The 17,948-nt window shown below is 42.8% G+C and overlaps 1 protein-coding gene across 3 annotated transcripts in view; it reads left to right on the plus strand.

Moving 5' to 3' along the window:
• CEPT1 (choline/ethanolamine phosphotransferase 1) overlaps window positions 1-17,948 on the plus strand; it is a 269,974-nt gene that overhangs the window by 40,375 nt on the left and 211,651 nt on the right. The gene's annotated exons all lie outside the window — the stretch shown is intronic.

Genomic DNA, 17,948 nt, shown 5'->3' on the forward strand with positions numbered 1-17,948 from the left:
GCTTTCACCGATGACGTTACGGAGAGCGGTGATCCGTTGCCATGACAGCTTCGGGTCTCACGGAGGGCCGAAGATGTCTTGTTTTAACACATTCATTACAATGTGCTATCAGCACATTGTAATGAATGAGGAGTAAAATTCCCATATACTGCCATATTGCAGTATGGCAGTATATGGTAGGATCGATCAGACAACCTAGGGTTAAAGTACCCTAGGGAGTCTGAAAAATAGTAAAAGTAAAAAAAAGTTTAAAAAAAAAAAATATAATAAAAAAACCTAAAAATTCAAATCACCCCCCTTTCCCTAGAACTGATATTAATATTAATAAACAGTAAAAATCATAAACACATTAGGTATCGCCGCGTCCGAAAATGTCCAATCTATCAAAATATAATAACGTTTTTTTGCTGCGTTTAACCCCGTAGCGGAAAATAGCGTCCAAAGTCAAAAATGAAATTTTTTTTCCATTTTGGAAAATATAAAAAAATTAATAAAAAGTGATCAAAAGGTCGCACAGTCCTAAAAATGATAGCAATGAAAACGCCATCAAAAGTCGCAAAAAATGACACCACCCACAGCTCCGTACACCAAAGTATGAAAAAGTTATTGTCGCCAGAAGATAACAAAATAAAAAAAAAAATTTTTGTACAGGAGGTTTTAATTTTTTTCAAATGTATGAAAACATTATAAAACCTATACAAATTTGGTATCCACATAATCGTAGCAACCCAAAGAATAAAATAGACATGTCATTTGGGGCGCACAGTGAAAGCTGTAAAATCCAAGCCCACAAGAAAACGTCGCAAATGTGTTTTTTCACCTTTTTCACTGCATTTGGAATTTTTTTCCCGCTTCCCAGTACGCACCATGGAACATTAAATACCATCACTACGAAGTGCAATTTGTTACGCAGAAAATAAGCCATAACAGAGCTCTTTATGTGGAAAAATAAAAAAGTTATAGATTTTTGAAGGTGGGGAGTGAAAAATGGAAGTGAAAAAACTAAAAAAGGCCAAGTCGTTAAGGGGTTTAAACATTTTACTCAGGGCTACACGATTTAATGCTCAATTGGCATCTTAGTCAGGCCAAAGAAACAGCAGCTACAGATAAGTAAATTTTATTGTAAGTACAACTTACAACATGCTGTGCAGGGACACAAAAGTAATGGGGAACGCGTTTTTGGCTCGACACACGAGCCTTTGTCAACCACATTATATCACTGGACATAACAAGCTTAAATACAAAGTAGCAAACTAAGTCCTGCCCACTAACGTCACATCCTACCGGAATCCTTTCCTCCGTGGTGTGACGTAGTGGCTTCAGGTATTTTCCTCATTCTGGTTGCGCTTCTGAAAGAGAGATTAAAACAGGGTAAGACAACAAGCATAAACAAAACTAACATAAGTTAATGGGATCATAAAGATATCTCAGATGAACTACAGAATGAGGTCATGAGAAAAGACTTAGATCGTAATCGCGATTTAACCTTCGCGGTTCCAGAGTCCCCACATTTTTTTTGTGCAGAAAAACAAGGCCTCTACTTGAGTATATATGGTAAATGAAATACAATTAAAATTGATGCAATAGTTGTGCATTATGATGTGCAGGAAACACAATGTGCACAATACATACACATATATACACTGCGTTCCAAATTATTGTACAAATTGTATTTATCTCTGATTTTTCTAAATGGTGATGCAAATGACAGTCCATCTAATAAAAGTATAGATCTTTTTTTTTTCTTTTTAAGTTTTTCGTTTTACATACAAGATCATATAAAACAGACATACAATGAGTAGCAAATTAATCAAATTCTCACATCCCTATCCCACTCTCCGCCCCCCTTGACCACTACAGTACCTGGCTAATGTGCCGTGGCGGTGGGTATATGTTTTTGCTTATTTGGATTCTATTTTCTCCAATAGCTTGTATAGTTTGTCGACCTGGCTATTTCAGGGGCTTCTTTTTCGAGTTATTGCAACAGAATTGCTTTTTTGGCTGCTGATAATTTCCTTTGAGTTTTCTTAGTGATATGTGTTTCCTGGGTGTAATTAAAAAGACGAAACCAGGGATCCTTATTAACCCCTTAAGGACGCAGGGTTTTTCCACTCATTTCTCGCTCTCCACCTTCAAAAATCCATAACTTTTCATTTTTACCTGTGTGAGGGCTTATTTTGTGCGCAACAAATTTTCCTTCCCTGTGATGTTAATTATTATTCCATGCTGTGTACTGGGAAGCATGAAAAAAATTCCAAATGTGGAAAAATTGAAAAAAAGGGCATGTGGGCTCAGTTTTTACGACTTTTACTCTGAGCTCCAAATAACACCTCTACTTTATTCTTTAGTATCTTCTGACGCTCATAACTTTTTCATACTTGTACGGAGCTGTGTGATGTGTAATTTTTTGCAAAGCGAGCCGATGTTTAATTGCTACCATTTTGAGGACTGTGCGACACTTTGATCACTTTTTAAAACGTTTATGTCATGTAAAAAGGTGTAAAGGTCGCGTTTTGGACATTTGGGTGCTTTCCCGTTTTGGAGGTCACCGCCGGCGATAACAGTTTTAATATTTTGATAGATCGGGAATATTGGAACGCGGCGATACCTATTGTGTTTGTGATTTTTACTGTTTATTATGTTTTATACCAGTTCTAGGGAAAGGGGGGTGACTTGAAATTTTAATATTTTATAAATTGTTTAGATGTTTTTTTTTTTCCTTTTTTCACTATTTCTTAGACCCACTAGGGTAAATTAACCCTAGATGGTCAGATCATTCCTACCATATACTGCAATACTACTGTATATGGCTTTTTGCATATGATTCATTACAATGAGCCACTGGCTCATTGTAACGAATCTGCAGTAACCATGCAGCCTCAGGTCTGACGAAGACAGATGGGGGCGCCCAGAGGTCGCACTAACATTTTTCCAGAAGGGTAAAAATACTCCTCTCACCATTTTTGAGGAGTATTTTTACCCGAGGAGGAGTATGAAAATTTTGGTAATACGCCGCGCACGATACGCTCACACTACGCACACAGCACACACTCCACTACGCACACTACGCTCACACTCCACTACACTACGCTCACACTCCACTACACTACGCTCACACTCCACTACACTACGCTCACACTCCACTACACTACGCTCACACTCCACTACACTACGCTCACACTCCACTACACTACGCTCACACTCCACTACACTACGCTCACACTCCACTACACTACGCTCACACTCCACTACACTACGCTCACACTCCACTACACTACGCTCACACTCCACTACACTACGCTCACACTCCACTACACTACGCTCACACTCCACTACACTACGCTCACACTCCACTACACTACGCTCACACTCCACTACACTACGCTCACACTCCACTACACTACGCTCACACTCCACTACACTACGCTCACACTCCACTACACTACGCTCACACTCCACTACACTCACACAGCACACACTCCACTACACTCACACAGCACACACTCCACTACACTCACACAGCACACACTCCACTACACTCACACAGCACACACTCCACTACACTCACACAGCACACTACACTACACACACTCCACTACACTCACACAGCACGCACTCCACTACACTACACTCACACAGCACGCACTCCACTACACTACACTCACACAGCATGCACTCCACTACACTACACTCACACAGCACGCACTCCACTACACTACACTCACACAGCACGCACTCCACTACACTACACTCACACAGCACACACTACACTACACTCACACAGCACACACTACACTACACTCACACAGCACACACTCCACTACACTCACACAGCACACACTCCACTACACTACACTCACACAGCACACACTCCACTACACTACACTCACACAGCACACACTCCACTACACTCCACTCACACAGCACACACTCCACTACACTCCACTCACACAGCACACACTCCACTACACTACACTCACACAGCACACACTCCACTACACTACACTCACACAGCACACACTCCACTACACTACACTCACACAGCACACACTCCACTACACTACACTCACACAGCACACACTCCACTACACTCACACAGCACACACTCCACTACACTACACTCACACAGCACACACTACACTACACTACACTCACACAGCACACACTACACTACACTCACACAGCACACACTCCACTACACTACACTCACACAGCACACACTACACTACACTCACACAGCACACACTCCACTACACTATACACTACACTCACACAGCACACAGTCCACTACACTATACACTACACTCACACAGCACACAGTCCACTACACTACACTCACACAGCACACACTCCACTACACTACACTCCACTACACTACACTCACACAGCACACACTCCACTACACTACACTACACTCACACAGCACACACTACACTACACTCACACAGCACACACTCCACTACACTACACTCACACAGCACACACTCCACTACACTACACTCACACAGCACACACTCCACTACACTCACACAGCACACACTCCACTACACTACACTCACACAGCACACACTCCACTACACTCACACAGCACACACTCCACTACACTACACTCACACAGCACACACTACACTACACTACACTCACACAGCACACACTACACTACACTCACACAGCACACACTCCACTACACTACACTCACACAGCACACACTACACTACACTCACACAGCACACACTCCACTACACTATACACTACACTCACACAGCACACAGTCCACTACACTATACACTACACTCACACAGCACACAGTCCACTACACTACACTCACACAGCACACACTCCACTACACTACACTCCACTACACTACACTCACACAGCACACACTCCACTACACTACACTACACTCACACAGCACACACTACACTACACTCACACAGCACACACTCCACTACACTACACTACACTCACACAGCACACACTCCACTACACTACACTCCACTCACACAGCACACACTCCACTACACTACACTCCACTCACACAGCACACACTCCACTCCACTCCACTCACACAGCACACACTCCACTCCACTACACTACACTCCACTCCACAACACACACTCCACTCCACTCACACTCCACTCCACTCACACAGCACACACTCCACTACACTACACTCCACTCACACAGCACACACTCCACTACACTACACTCACACAGCACACTGCACACACTCACCCGGCCTTGCTCTGAAGTCCTGACATAAACAAAGGCAGCTGCGGGCAGGTAGGGAGATGGAGCAGGACAGGGAGCAGCAGCCCCGCTGTCCACAGGTATCGCGGGGCCTGCGCTCTTGCTCCGGAGCGCTGCTGACACAGATCACTGTGTCACGTGTCCCGCTGAGCAGCCCGGCGCGCGCTGTGATCGCGCTACAGCCACATACCTCTTTTGCAGCGCGCGCCGGGCCGCTCAGCCTGCGCGCTACAGGGAATAATTGCCAAGCGTAACTTTACGCATGGCAATTATTTTGGGGGGTAATGGCGCCTGGTGAGGCGTTAATGCGACCTCTGGGGGCGCCCATTCGACTTTGCTGCCGGCAGGGAAGAGGTTAACACCCGCGATCGGTGCAAGCACCGACCGTGGGTTACAGTGATGCGTCTTTGTTACAATATGCAGCAAGAGCGTGTAGGGGATAAAGATATTAGTTATATCTTGTGAATTTATTTAGTCATCACCTTTGACCTGTAATTTCTTATGAATGGGCAGTTCCAAAAGCACCGTCACGGGTGCTACTGCGACCTCTCTCCTGGGTTGCAGGCGCAACCGTGGGTCTCCCTGTGCCCCTCCTCCCTGCAGATCCCTCTCACCTGTGCGCGATCCACCGCGTCCCTGTTTCCTAGGTCGTGCGTGTGCCGGAGTTATGAGATTTAAAGGGTCAATGCGCCGATAATTGACGCTGGCTGGCTGGCTGGCTGCCCTTCATGTTAAATTCCCAGCCCTTTTGGATCTTTGTGCTTCAAGCCCTAGAGAAAGCTGTTCCTTATACCCTGTCGCTTGTGTTGAGAATTCCAGTTTTTACCCCGGCAGAGATCGCATTAACGCCTCACCAAGCGTCATAGACACATGATGGAGCGCCATTGCTCCCCAGAATAATTGCCAAGCTTAAAAGTACGCTGGGCTATTATCCCCTGTAGTATGTGGGCTGAGCGGTCTGGAGTGCGCAGGAATCGTGTGCAGGACATAACATTAGAATGTACACGCTACATTGTAGATTGGAGCTGCTCCGGGTAGCAGTGATGTTACAAAAGGGGTGTGGCTAACTACGCAGTTTCCTTACAGTGCAGGAAGTACAGCTTTAACCCCTAGGCGCACCTGGACGTTATAGTACGTCCCCGGGGCTAGATGCTTAGCGCACGGGGACGTTCTATAACGTCCTGCTTCTGGCACCGGCTCACGAACGGAGCCGGTACCAGAAGCAGCGGCTGTCAGCTGTCTAGTACAGCTGACAGCCTGCGCTAACACCCGCGATCGGAGCCGGCTCCGATCGCGGGTGTTAACCCCTTACACGCCGCGGTCAAACATGACCGCGGCGTGTAAGTGTGTTTGAGCTGTGGATCGGATCCCCCGTGCCGCTTACCGGGGGATCCGATCCACTTCTGGGCAGCTCCGAGGACTGGCATGTGCCCCGGAGCTGCCCGGTCTCCATGGCAGCCAGACCCCTTCCGGGTCTGGCTGTAAACTGTCTGAGCATGCGCAAGCTTGCTCAGACAGTTTACACTGCTCTACAATAAAATAGTATTGTAGAGCAGTGTATTGAACTTAAACCAGTGATCAGAGCATCACTGGTTTAAGTTCAAGTATGTATAATTAAAAAAAAGTCAAAAACACTAAAGTTAACACATTAGAATAAATAAAAAATAAATACATAAAAATATAAGCCCCTAAAATGTCACTTTCCCATAAAAAAACTTAATAAAGTATAAAAAACATAAAAACACAAAAAAACCCCGCATATTTGGTATTGCCGCGTCCGTAACAATCTGCATAATAAAACAGAATTGTTACTGGACCCGCACGGTAAACGCCGGAGGAAAAAAACGCAAAAAACATTCCGAAAAAAGATAATTTTTAATTAATACCCTATAAAAAATGCTCTAAAAAGTGATTTAAAAAATGTTATGCACTCCAAAATAAGCCCACTAAAAAGAACAACTGTTCTCGCAAAAAATAAGCCCCTAACAAGATTTATCTGCCAAAAAATAAAAAAGTTATGCATATAAAAAGATGGTCATGCTAAAATGAATAAGATTTTCTCCAAATTAGTTTTTATTCAGTACAATTGAATAAAATACAAAAAACCCCCACATATTTGGTATCCCTGCGTCCGTAACAATCTGTATAATAAAACAGAATCGTTATTAGATCCGCAAAGTGAACCCCGTAAAAAACAACCTAAAAAAACTCTCTCTGATAAAGATGATTTTTTATTAATGCCCTTTAAAAATGCTCTAAAAAAGTGATTTTAAAAAGTTACGCAATCTAAAATAAGACCACTAAAAAGAGCTATCATTCTTGCAAAAAATAAGCCCTTAAACAGATTTGTTAGGTGAAAAAATAAAAAAGTTATGCATATGAAAGACGGTGATGCTAAAATTAACAAAATTTTGCCAAATTACTTTTTATTCAGTAAAAATGGGAAAAAATAAAAAAAAAATATATAAATGAAGTATTTTCATAAACGTGGCGACCCATAGAATAAAAATAATATACTATTTTCATGGTATGGTTAACGGCCAAAAAAAAAACACATAAAAATTTTCCTAAAAATTGATGATGATTTTCATTTCCTCCACCAACAAAGAGTTAATTAAATCTCACCAATTAGCTATAGATGCCCCAAAATTATGTATTAGAAAAGTGCATCTCATGTGGCAAAAGAAATAAGCCCCTATAGGTCCTCAATAAAAAAAAGAAAAAAATTATAGCCTGTACAACGTGACATAGCAAATCTGATTTGAATGGCGCCTCCTTCCATTCTATGCCCGGCCGTGCGCCCATACAGCAGGATACCACCACATATAGGGTATCGGTGTACTCGGGAGAAATTGCGTATCAAACTTTGTGGAGCCTTTTTTCATTTTATCCATTACAAATGTTTAATTTTCCACCCAAAATGAGTGTATTGTGAAAAAATATTACAATTTGCAGACTCCACCTCCATTTTGTTTTAACCCCTATAAAACACGTAAAGGGTTAACAAACTTCTTAAAAGTGGTTTTTCATACGTTGAGGGGTGTAGTTTCCACAATGGGGTAATTTACGAGTCTCGCTATTATTTAGGCCTCTCAGTGTCAATTAGAAACTGAGCAGGTCCATCTAAATACAGGTTTTGGCGATTTTACAAAAAATGTGAAAAATGGCACCCAAATTCTGAGCCTCATAACATTCTAGTAAAATATGTGGAATCTGAAAAACCATGGCAACATAAAGCAGACATTTGGGAAATGTAAGTTATGAATTTATTTGGGTGCTATGACTTTCTGAATCAAAAGTAGAGAATTTAGAACGTTGAAAATAAAGAATTTTTCAAAATTTTTGCCAAATTTTAGTTTTTTTTCATAACTAAACGCAAAAGATTTCATCCAAATTTTTAAACTAATTTGAAGTACAATGTGTCACGAGAAAACAATCTCAAAATCCCCTGGATATCTCACAGCGTTCCCACGCTATAACTACTTATAGTGACACAGGCCAGATTTGAAAAATGGGGCCGCGTCCTTTAGGCCAAAAGATGCTGTGTCCCGTAGGGGTTAATGGCTGCCTGCAAGAAGAACTGGTAGTTGGACTGTTTGCAAACATGTGTATGAAGGTGAGGTGGCTTCATAGTAGTGTATATGATGGTTATATTAAGGTCAGGGAAGACATGTATGTTACATGGGACTGCATGTCTGGCAGGTGCTGAGGTGGCATGAGGTGTATGTTACATTCGACTACATGTCTGGCAGATGCTGTACTGGCATGAGGTGTATGTTACATGGGATTGCATGTCTGGCGGGTGCTGAGGTGGCATGAGGTGTATGTTACATGGAACTGGGAAACAGTGTGCGTTAGCCACAGTCTGGTCACATGGGGGGGGGTACAGTGTGCGTTAGCCGCAGTCTGGTCACATGGGGAGGATACAGTGTGCGTTAGCCGCAGTATGGCCGCTGGGGCTCGGCGATGTCTGACGCAGTCTGGGCACAGTAAGGGGGGAAATAGTGTGCGTTAGCCACAGTCTGGTGGGGGGAGGTTTCAGGGGCAGCAGCCGCAGTGTGGCTGTGGGGTTGGTGGCGTCAGCTCCAGTCTGGTCAATGCATGATGTAAAAACAGAAGATAATGACACATGATTTTCTTATATAAATAGCATCTATCAACATTTTATACAGCTATGAGTTATATACTTGTATTATTGAAAATTTCCACTTCGTCCCCCATGACGGCCCACTAGGAGGATGACCTGTGCAGGGACAGGGACAGGAAGAAGAGAGGTTACAAGTTCCCTCCCCGCATCCTCCCGCCAGTGTTTTACCTGTCCCTGTTGAGGTCAGAACAAGAGAGGTGCCCTCTTTTGGGGTGGTGGTGGGGGGGGGGGCGACACACGAAGTTACTTAGCGGTATGCCGTTATCGGCGAATTCCGGCCAGGCTGGGGCCCTCGGCCGGCTTCGGCCTTCCCTGCTGGCTGTCAAACCGGAGAAAAGTAGAGTAAAGAAATGCAGTATGTGTTTTCACTCTATGCCCGAATCCGACAGGAAACTGACATGCAAATCCTGTATAGATAACTTCATTAGAGAAGAAAAAACTTCTTTCCGAGATGAACATAAAGGGTTATTTAAGAAAAAATTATGTCGTCAGTGGCTGCGGCCACATCTAGGCCTCCTCCAAGTGAAAAGCCTTGAATAGAACCTGATTCATCATTATCCAATAAAGGAGAGGACTCTGAAACCCCGTCATGTTCTGTGTTAGTAGGTGACGAACCAGCGGTTTCCCAGGAGTCAGTTAAAACCACTGATATGAGACACTTGTTTCAGCTAGAAGAGTTGGACAACCTTCTGTAAGCCATCAGACAGACCCTAGAGATAGAAGACGTTCTTCCTCCCAGATCTAAGGAAGAGGAATTATTTGGTAGTTTGAAGGGCATTTCTTTTAAATGATACTTTAACCGGTTAAGGACCAGGCCCTTTCCTGTTTTTACATTTCCATTTTTCACTCCCCGCCCTCAAAAATCTATAACTTTTTTATTTTTACACATAAAGAGCTGTATGACTGCTTGTTTTCTGCGTAACAAATTGCACTTCACAGTGATGGTATTGAATATTCCATGCCATGTACTGGGAAGCGGGTAAAAAATTCCAAATGCAGTGAAAATGGTGAAAAAACGCATTTGCGCCATTTTCTTGTGGGCTTGGATATAATGGCTTTCACTGAACGCCCCAAATGACATGTCTACTTTATTCTTTGGGTTGGTACGATTACGGGGATACCAAATTTGTATAGGTTTTATAATGAAGGAAGGAAAAGGAAATATCCACTCAATCCGCACTGGTGTAAAGTTAGTCAGGTATGACTAAGGACTGACATTTGTTTTTGTCCGAAACGCGTCACCATATGCATTTTTCTTGTGATGTCTTGCTGGTTTTAACTTTTTGATAAACTGAATAAATTGAACTAAATATTTTTTAAACTTTACACCAGTGCGGATTGAGTGGATATTTCCTTTTCCTTCCTTCCTTGCAACTTTCCTTGGACCTAGACCAAGCGTACTCCATCTCTTATCCAGCACGGAGCTACTTTCAACATGCATTCCTGTGGGTGAGCATAAGCATTTTTTTCTATTTTTTCCGTATAGGTTTTATAATGTTTTCATACATTTACAAAAATTAAAACCTCCTGTACAAAAAGTTTTTTTAAAATTTATTTTGCCATCTTCTGGCGCTAATAACTTTTTATACTTTGTTGTACGGAGCTGTGGGTGGTGTCATTTTTTGCGACATTTGATAATATTTTCAATGATATTTTTAGGACTGTACGACCTTTTGATCACTTTTTAGAGATTTTTTTTTTAATTTTTCAAAATGACAAAAAGGTGCGATTTTCGACTTTGGGCGCTATTTTCCGTTACGGGGTTAAACGGATTGAAAAACCGTTAATATATTTTGATCGGGCATTTTCGGACGTGACGATACCTAATGTGTTTATGATTTTTACTGTTTATTTATATTTTTGTCAGTTCTAAGGAAAGGGGGGGGGTGATTTGAATTTTTAGGTTTTTTTATTATCATTTTTTTTTAAACTTTTTTTTATTTTTACTATTTTTCAGACTCCCTAGGGTACTTTAACCCTAGGTTGTCCGATCGATCCCATCATTTACTGCCATACTGTATATGTGGATTTTCCTAATTTATATCAGTACATTGTAATAAAGGGGTTAAAACTAAATAGAGATCATAGAGACAGATTGCCGCTCCCCGATGACGTCACGGGGAGCGTCAATCCTAGGCAAGATGTTGGCGCCCATGCGCCGCCATGTTTTTGAGGCTGCTGGCAGCTTTGCCGGCAGCGATTGCTGTGATAACTGCCGCGATCGGTGCTAGCAATATGCAGCAAAGACTTACCGGCTATGGAGAGGGCTGAGCCCGTGAGCCCTCTCCATGCAGCGGGACCCGACCGCCGCCATTATGAACCAGTTAAAGGAGCTGGTATCCGAAGAATGGCGCAAACCAGGAAAAAAGGATAGTTTTATCCAAAAATTTCAGGAAAAGGTTAATGTTCGAGCCAGAAGAATAAAAACTATGGGATTCCTGCCCTAAAGTGGATGTTCTGGTCACAAAAATGGACATAAAATCGGATTCCTTATTAAGGAAGGCTTGGGAAATGTCTATGCAAAGTCTGAAATCGAACCTAGCAGCTACATCCGTAGCAAGAAATCTGATGTATTAGCTCAACGAATTAGAATCCCACATTAAGGAAGGAACACCAAGAACAACTATCCTGGAGAATTTTCCTTTACTTAAATCAGCAACAGCTCAACTAGCAGATTCTGCGGCAGAAGGAATTCGGTTTTCTTCAGTGGAAGGAGCTCTCACTAATTCAACAAGAAGAGCACTGTGGTTGAAACAGTGGAGTGGGGATATGCAATCAAAAGCCAAATTGTGTAGCCTACCTTTCTTAGGAGAATTTGTGTTTGGACCCGAGTTAGTTACAATACTGGAGAGAGCATTGGATAAGAAAAAATGGTTTCTGGAAAAACCAACACATTAGAAATTGCCCTTTTGGGGCTTCAACAATCAGCTAGGACACTTATAAAGACGAAGGGAAAAGGGGGCGCTGGAGCTACCCGAAATGAGGTAAAGGAAGGGGGTTTCTTTTCTCCACTCCTACAGACTCAAATAGAAAGAAAAAACAATGACGCCAGGGTAGGAATATGTATTGAATTCAATACAAAATGGACAAATATTCAAATCCACGGGTTCTGGATATGCTACTCCATGGATACAGAATTGAATTTATCAAACTTCCTCCTACGAAATATATATCACCATCTTCTTCTATGTCCCTTACGTCCCATGGTTTAATCTGGCGAGAAGTGTCGTCTTTGTTGAAGAAACCGAACAATGCAAACCGGTTGATCATCAACCTGAAACGCCTCAATGACTTCATTATGCGTTGATGTGCACTATAGATCTAAAGGATGCATATTATCATGTCCCTATCCACCCATTCTCACAAAAATGTTTAAGGGTTTTGGTCTTGTCTCCAGAGGGCTCCACACTTCACTTCCAGTTTTTGTGCACTCCATTTTGGCATATCCTTAGCCCCAAGAACCAAGGTGATGGTAGAGGTGGGGGCGTTTCTCAGGCAATAGGATGTACTGATCGTCCCGTACCTGGACGATTTACTTATTATTGGCCAAGACAGAGAGAATCTAATTTCGTCAAGAGATTTTATTATAGAAACCTTAGAGAATTTGGGTTGGATAATAAATTATCTAAAATCCGAACTCTTACCAGCCACAATGAGAGTTTCTAGTTGTAAATCTGAACTCGAGTTACCAAATATCATTCCTTCCACAGGAAAAGGCTATCCATATTAGGAAACAAATAACGAAGTTCAGGAGAAGATCTGTGATCTCAATCAGCGAAGCTATGAAGGTCTTGGGATCCCTGACAGTGTGCATATCTTCAGTAACCTGGTGCCAGGCCCACTCCCGAGTCCTTCATAGGTGGATCCTGAAGTCTTGGAACAGGAGACAAGAAGATCTGGAGAGAAAGATCCTGATTCCTCCTGTGGTAAAAGATAGCTGTGGTGGTTAAAAGAGAAAAACCTGAAAAGAGGAATAGTCTGGACAAACAGTCCTTGTGCCCATTCAGACAGACGCAAGTCAGAAAGGCTGGGGAGCAGTAATGCCTCAACATTTTTTCAAGGGTACTTGGACAGAGGAAGTTGCCCAAAGATCTTCCAACTATCGGGAGCTGCGTGTGCAGTATGGGAGACTCTCAACTCAAACTGTTCTTTCCTAGCCCACCACCACCTTCTGATTTTATCAGACAACATGACAACAGTATCCTATGTAAAAAGACAGGGGGGAACCAGATCCCCTCTTCTCAACTCTCTAACTCAACAAATATTTTCATTGGCATAAGATCATGTCCTATCGATATCAGCCACTCATCTGAAAGGTACAGAGAACATAAAAGCAGATTTTCTCAGCAGGAAGAAAATTCTCCCAAACGAATGGTGTCTAAAAGAAGAAGTCTTCCACAGCCCAGTATCTAAAATAGATTTGTTTGCTACAAGGAAGAATACCAAGTGCCATCTCTATTTTTCACTTGAAAAAGGGGAGAACAAGTAAAATCTAGACTCATTCTCTCATTCTTGGAACATTCCTCTAAGCTATGCCTTCCCACTTATTCCCCTAATCGCCCTAGTCCGAGGAAAGATAAGTCAGGAAAACACAAGAACTATATTCATTTGTCCGAACTGGCCGAAAAAAAAGCTGGTACCTACTGAGAAGGATGTCACAGCAGGATCCAGTAATGCTTCGGTTGTCAAGAGACCTGTTATCACAGGGTCTGATTCATCACCCGAATCCGGGAAGGTTACAGCTATCTGAGGTCTCAAGGACTTTCTGATAAAGTTATCAAGGCAAGTAGGAAACCGTTCACGTTTGCTATACACCACAAAATATGGAAGAAGTTTTCTTCTTTTTGTAAAGATAACCCACCTTCCTAATCTAACCCAAATATTTTACAGGTCTTTACATTTCTTAAGAAAGGTCTGGGTTGGGCTTATCTACCAGTACCTTGAAGGTCCAGGTGTTGGCTCTTAGTGCCTTTTTTGAGTAGCCCCTCATCGAACACAGGTGAGTTAAAAGATTTATTAGAGCATCCTCTAGATTAAGACCTCAGATTATTAACAAAGCATCTTCTTGGGATCTGTCTTTAGTTTTGAACACCTTTAACAAAAGAACCGTTTGAACCTATTGACTCTTCAGATATATAATATATCTAACTTTCAAACCTGTATTCCTGATAGCTATCACTTCTAAACTGTTATATCGATAATGAGGGTTTATGTCCAAACTAATTAAACTCAAAACTTTCTCAAAAGGACATTAAAAGAACGTAAACTTTATTAGAACAACGTTTTAATGTAGGGCTGCCTATAATTGTTTACATTTTTAAACCAAATTGACAAGGCGAACATACATATGTTAGAGTATGGATTCCAACACACTAAAGGTTCTGTGTGAGGATGATGGCGCTGTGTTTGATTGTTATGCACACACTTATCGCATCCAATCATTCAACCACTGTAGACGACAATGATGGAACCCATATATCTACATAAACTTAGTGGTGCTTATCCCTCGTGCTTTCATTCTTGTATCAAATCACACATGAGGGTCTGCACCTATCGTGACCATTAGTCAGTAAGAGCCTGACGCGCTTCCCCGCTAAGTATAATGAATAGCATTGGGCATTGATATCAGCTTGCTAGCTAAGCTAGAGTCAAGAGAGGTCTGTCACGCTAGTATGGTAACATACGCCGGCACTTGTTTGGCCGCGTGTGATGCCAGCGTCCAAGGCTATTTAAAAGCACCGCCCCAGGAGGCGGACCTCCGGAGCGCTCAACGTCACCGGAAACTCCCCCAAACAGTTGGCGGTATCCTCCTCATGTCACCACCTCCAGGACCCAATCAGGAGCCAGGGAGCATGGCAGCGGAGGCACCAATCCGGCGCCAGGGAGCATGACAGCGGAGACACTCCTCCAGAGAAGGTATCCCGCCTCCTAATGGATCGCTATAATGTTTCTTAAGGTACTGAATCGCGGTTCTCAGGGAACACAGAACACACAATATGCGTGTTGATTAAATAAGAACAGAAGTATATACATATTGAAAGGTAAATTACAAAAGAACAGAAGTATGTACATATTGAGAGGTCATATAGTATAGGTATGAATCCCTCACAGATGTTATGACGGAATCAAAAATCTTAAACTGATATACATTAACGTTCAGTATGTCCGATCCCATATGTATGGATTTCGACATACTGTCAATAGAATGAACATGATGTCATCAGGTATAAAGGGTCTTGTGACTGATCTAATGTTATATAGATACATATATGTATTTCGGCATGTTATGTGTGCATAACAATTGAACACAGCACCATCATCCTCACACAGAACCTTTAGTGTGTTGGAATCCATACTCTAACATATGTATGTTCGCCTTGTCAATTTGGTTTAAAAATTTAAACAATCATAGGCGGCCCTACGAATATTTTTAACGTTGTTCTAATAAAGTTTATGTTCTTTTAATGTCCTTTTGAGATAGTTTTGAGTCTGATAGCTATCACCTCAGCTAGAAGGTTAGGTGAACTAATAACGATTAGAGAACCTTATATGAGAATTCTGGAGGATAGAATTATTCTTATGTTGGACCCTAACTTTGTCCCTAAAGTGGTCTCTAACTTTCACAGGAACCAGGAGATTATACTTCCTTCTTTCTGCGAAAATCCGTTCTCTGAGAGAGAACAGGAATGGAATTCATTGGACGTAAGACGTTCTGTTATCAGGTACATAAAAGTTACGGAGCCTTGGCGTAGGGAGCATAATCTTTTTATCCAATTTCAGGGGAAAACAAGCGGAGGAAGGCGTCAAAGGCAACCATTGCTAGATGGATGAAGATGACAATCTCACTATATTAGAAAATCCAGAAGACACCAATTCCTGCAGGAATACGAGCGCATTCAACGATAGCCGTGTCCACATCCTGGGCAGAGCGAAGAGGAGCACCGTTGGAGCAGATATGCAAGGCTGCAACTTGGTCCACCTCATCTATGTTCTCAAAGCATTACAGGTTGGATTTATCATCTTCAAAGGACTTCTCCTTTGCACGCAAAGTTCTGCAAGCAGTAATCCCTCCTTGAATCTTACTTATTTTGTAAATCTCCAGGTGGGCCTTCTTGGGGGACGAAGTGGAAATCATGAATTAGTTACTTACCGGTAATTCTATTTTCATTAGTCCACCATGACAGCCTATATATCCCGCCCTAAAGTAGATTTATTTTTGTCTATGTTTGCAGATGAAACTTTGTCTGTGATTATAACATACTAATAAAAATTGTTGTATCCTCAAGTGTGGTTATTTTGAAATCACTGGCGGGAGGATGCCGGAGGGAACTTTTAACCCCTCTTCTTCATGTCCCTGGTGGACTAATGTAAATAGAATTACCGGTAAGTAACTAATTCATGATTTCATACTCCTCCCCGGCTAAAAATACTCAAAAATAGTAAGAGGAGTATTATTACCCTTCTAGAAAAATGTTTGTGCGACTTCTGGACCCCGGTTCCGCTCCTAACTCTGCCACTCTGCTGCCAGCCCTGACCTTCTGCTCCACCTCCTCTGTTCTTCGATGTGGCCGTCACGGCAGACAAAGTCATGCCTGTGGAGCGACCTGGTGGTGCCAAACCGCAGTTATTCAAACCCAGTTGGCGGCGGGCTCTGGTGAAAACCGGGTACCACTTAGACTCCGCTGCCAGGTGTTGGCTTACATAATCTTCCGTGGTGGTCCAGTGGGTCCACTACCCCTAATTTCTGACTGTAAGATCTGGCTATTGATCCTGCCAAAGTTCCGCTACCTGACCTGGCTCAGACAAGCTGCTGCCATGTTGCAGCAATTGATGGCTACAGCAGTACCGTCAAGTTCCTGCGGTCCCTTCTGCTACACCGGTTTGTCTACCTTCCACAGAACCCAAGCTGAGACTCTTCATGCCCTCTAAGTTTGATGGGGACCCCAAGTTGGCAGGGGCTTTTTCACTCAGTGCTCCTTGCACATTGAACTTATGCCTGTGTTCTACCCCAATCCATGTCTTGCTGTTTGCTGGTTCCTCGTCCTGTATCCATCACAGTCTCTTCGACGTCCACCAAGCCACTGGTAGGTCTCCTTGCTTCAAACAAAGACTTTGCTGATGTCTTTTCGGAAAAGCAAGCTGAGCCTCTGCCGGCACACCGGCCTTATGACTCCCCAATAGATATGATGCCGGGAACGTCTCCCCCAAGGGGTTTAGTTTATCCTCTATCTGTTCCTGAAACCTCGGCCATGTCGACCTATGTGAAGGAGAAACTGCAGAAGTCTTCTTCTCCTGCTGGTGCTGGTTTCTTATTCGACTAGCACGATCGCAATTTAATTTATGGTGAAAAAACCGCTACTCACTGACGTTCTTAGATTTAAAGGGTCAGCGCGCCGATAATGGGCGCTGGCCGACTGCATTTCCTGTGTCCCTTGCCAGAGCTTTGTGCTTCAAGCCCTAGAGAAAGCGGTTTCTTATGCCCTGCGTCTGTGTTGAGAATTCCGGTTGTGACCCCGGTTCCATTCCTGACTCTGCCCCTCTGCTGACAGTC

The sequence above is a fragment of the Engystomops pustulosus genome, chromosome 2 (genome assembly GCF_040894005.1).
Source record: "Engystomops pustulosus chromosome 2, aEngPut4.maternal, whole genome shotgun sequence".
NCBI lineage: Eukaryota > Metazoa > Chordata > Amphibia > Anura > Leptodactylidae > Engystomops > Engystomops pustulosus.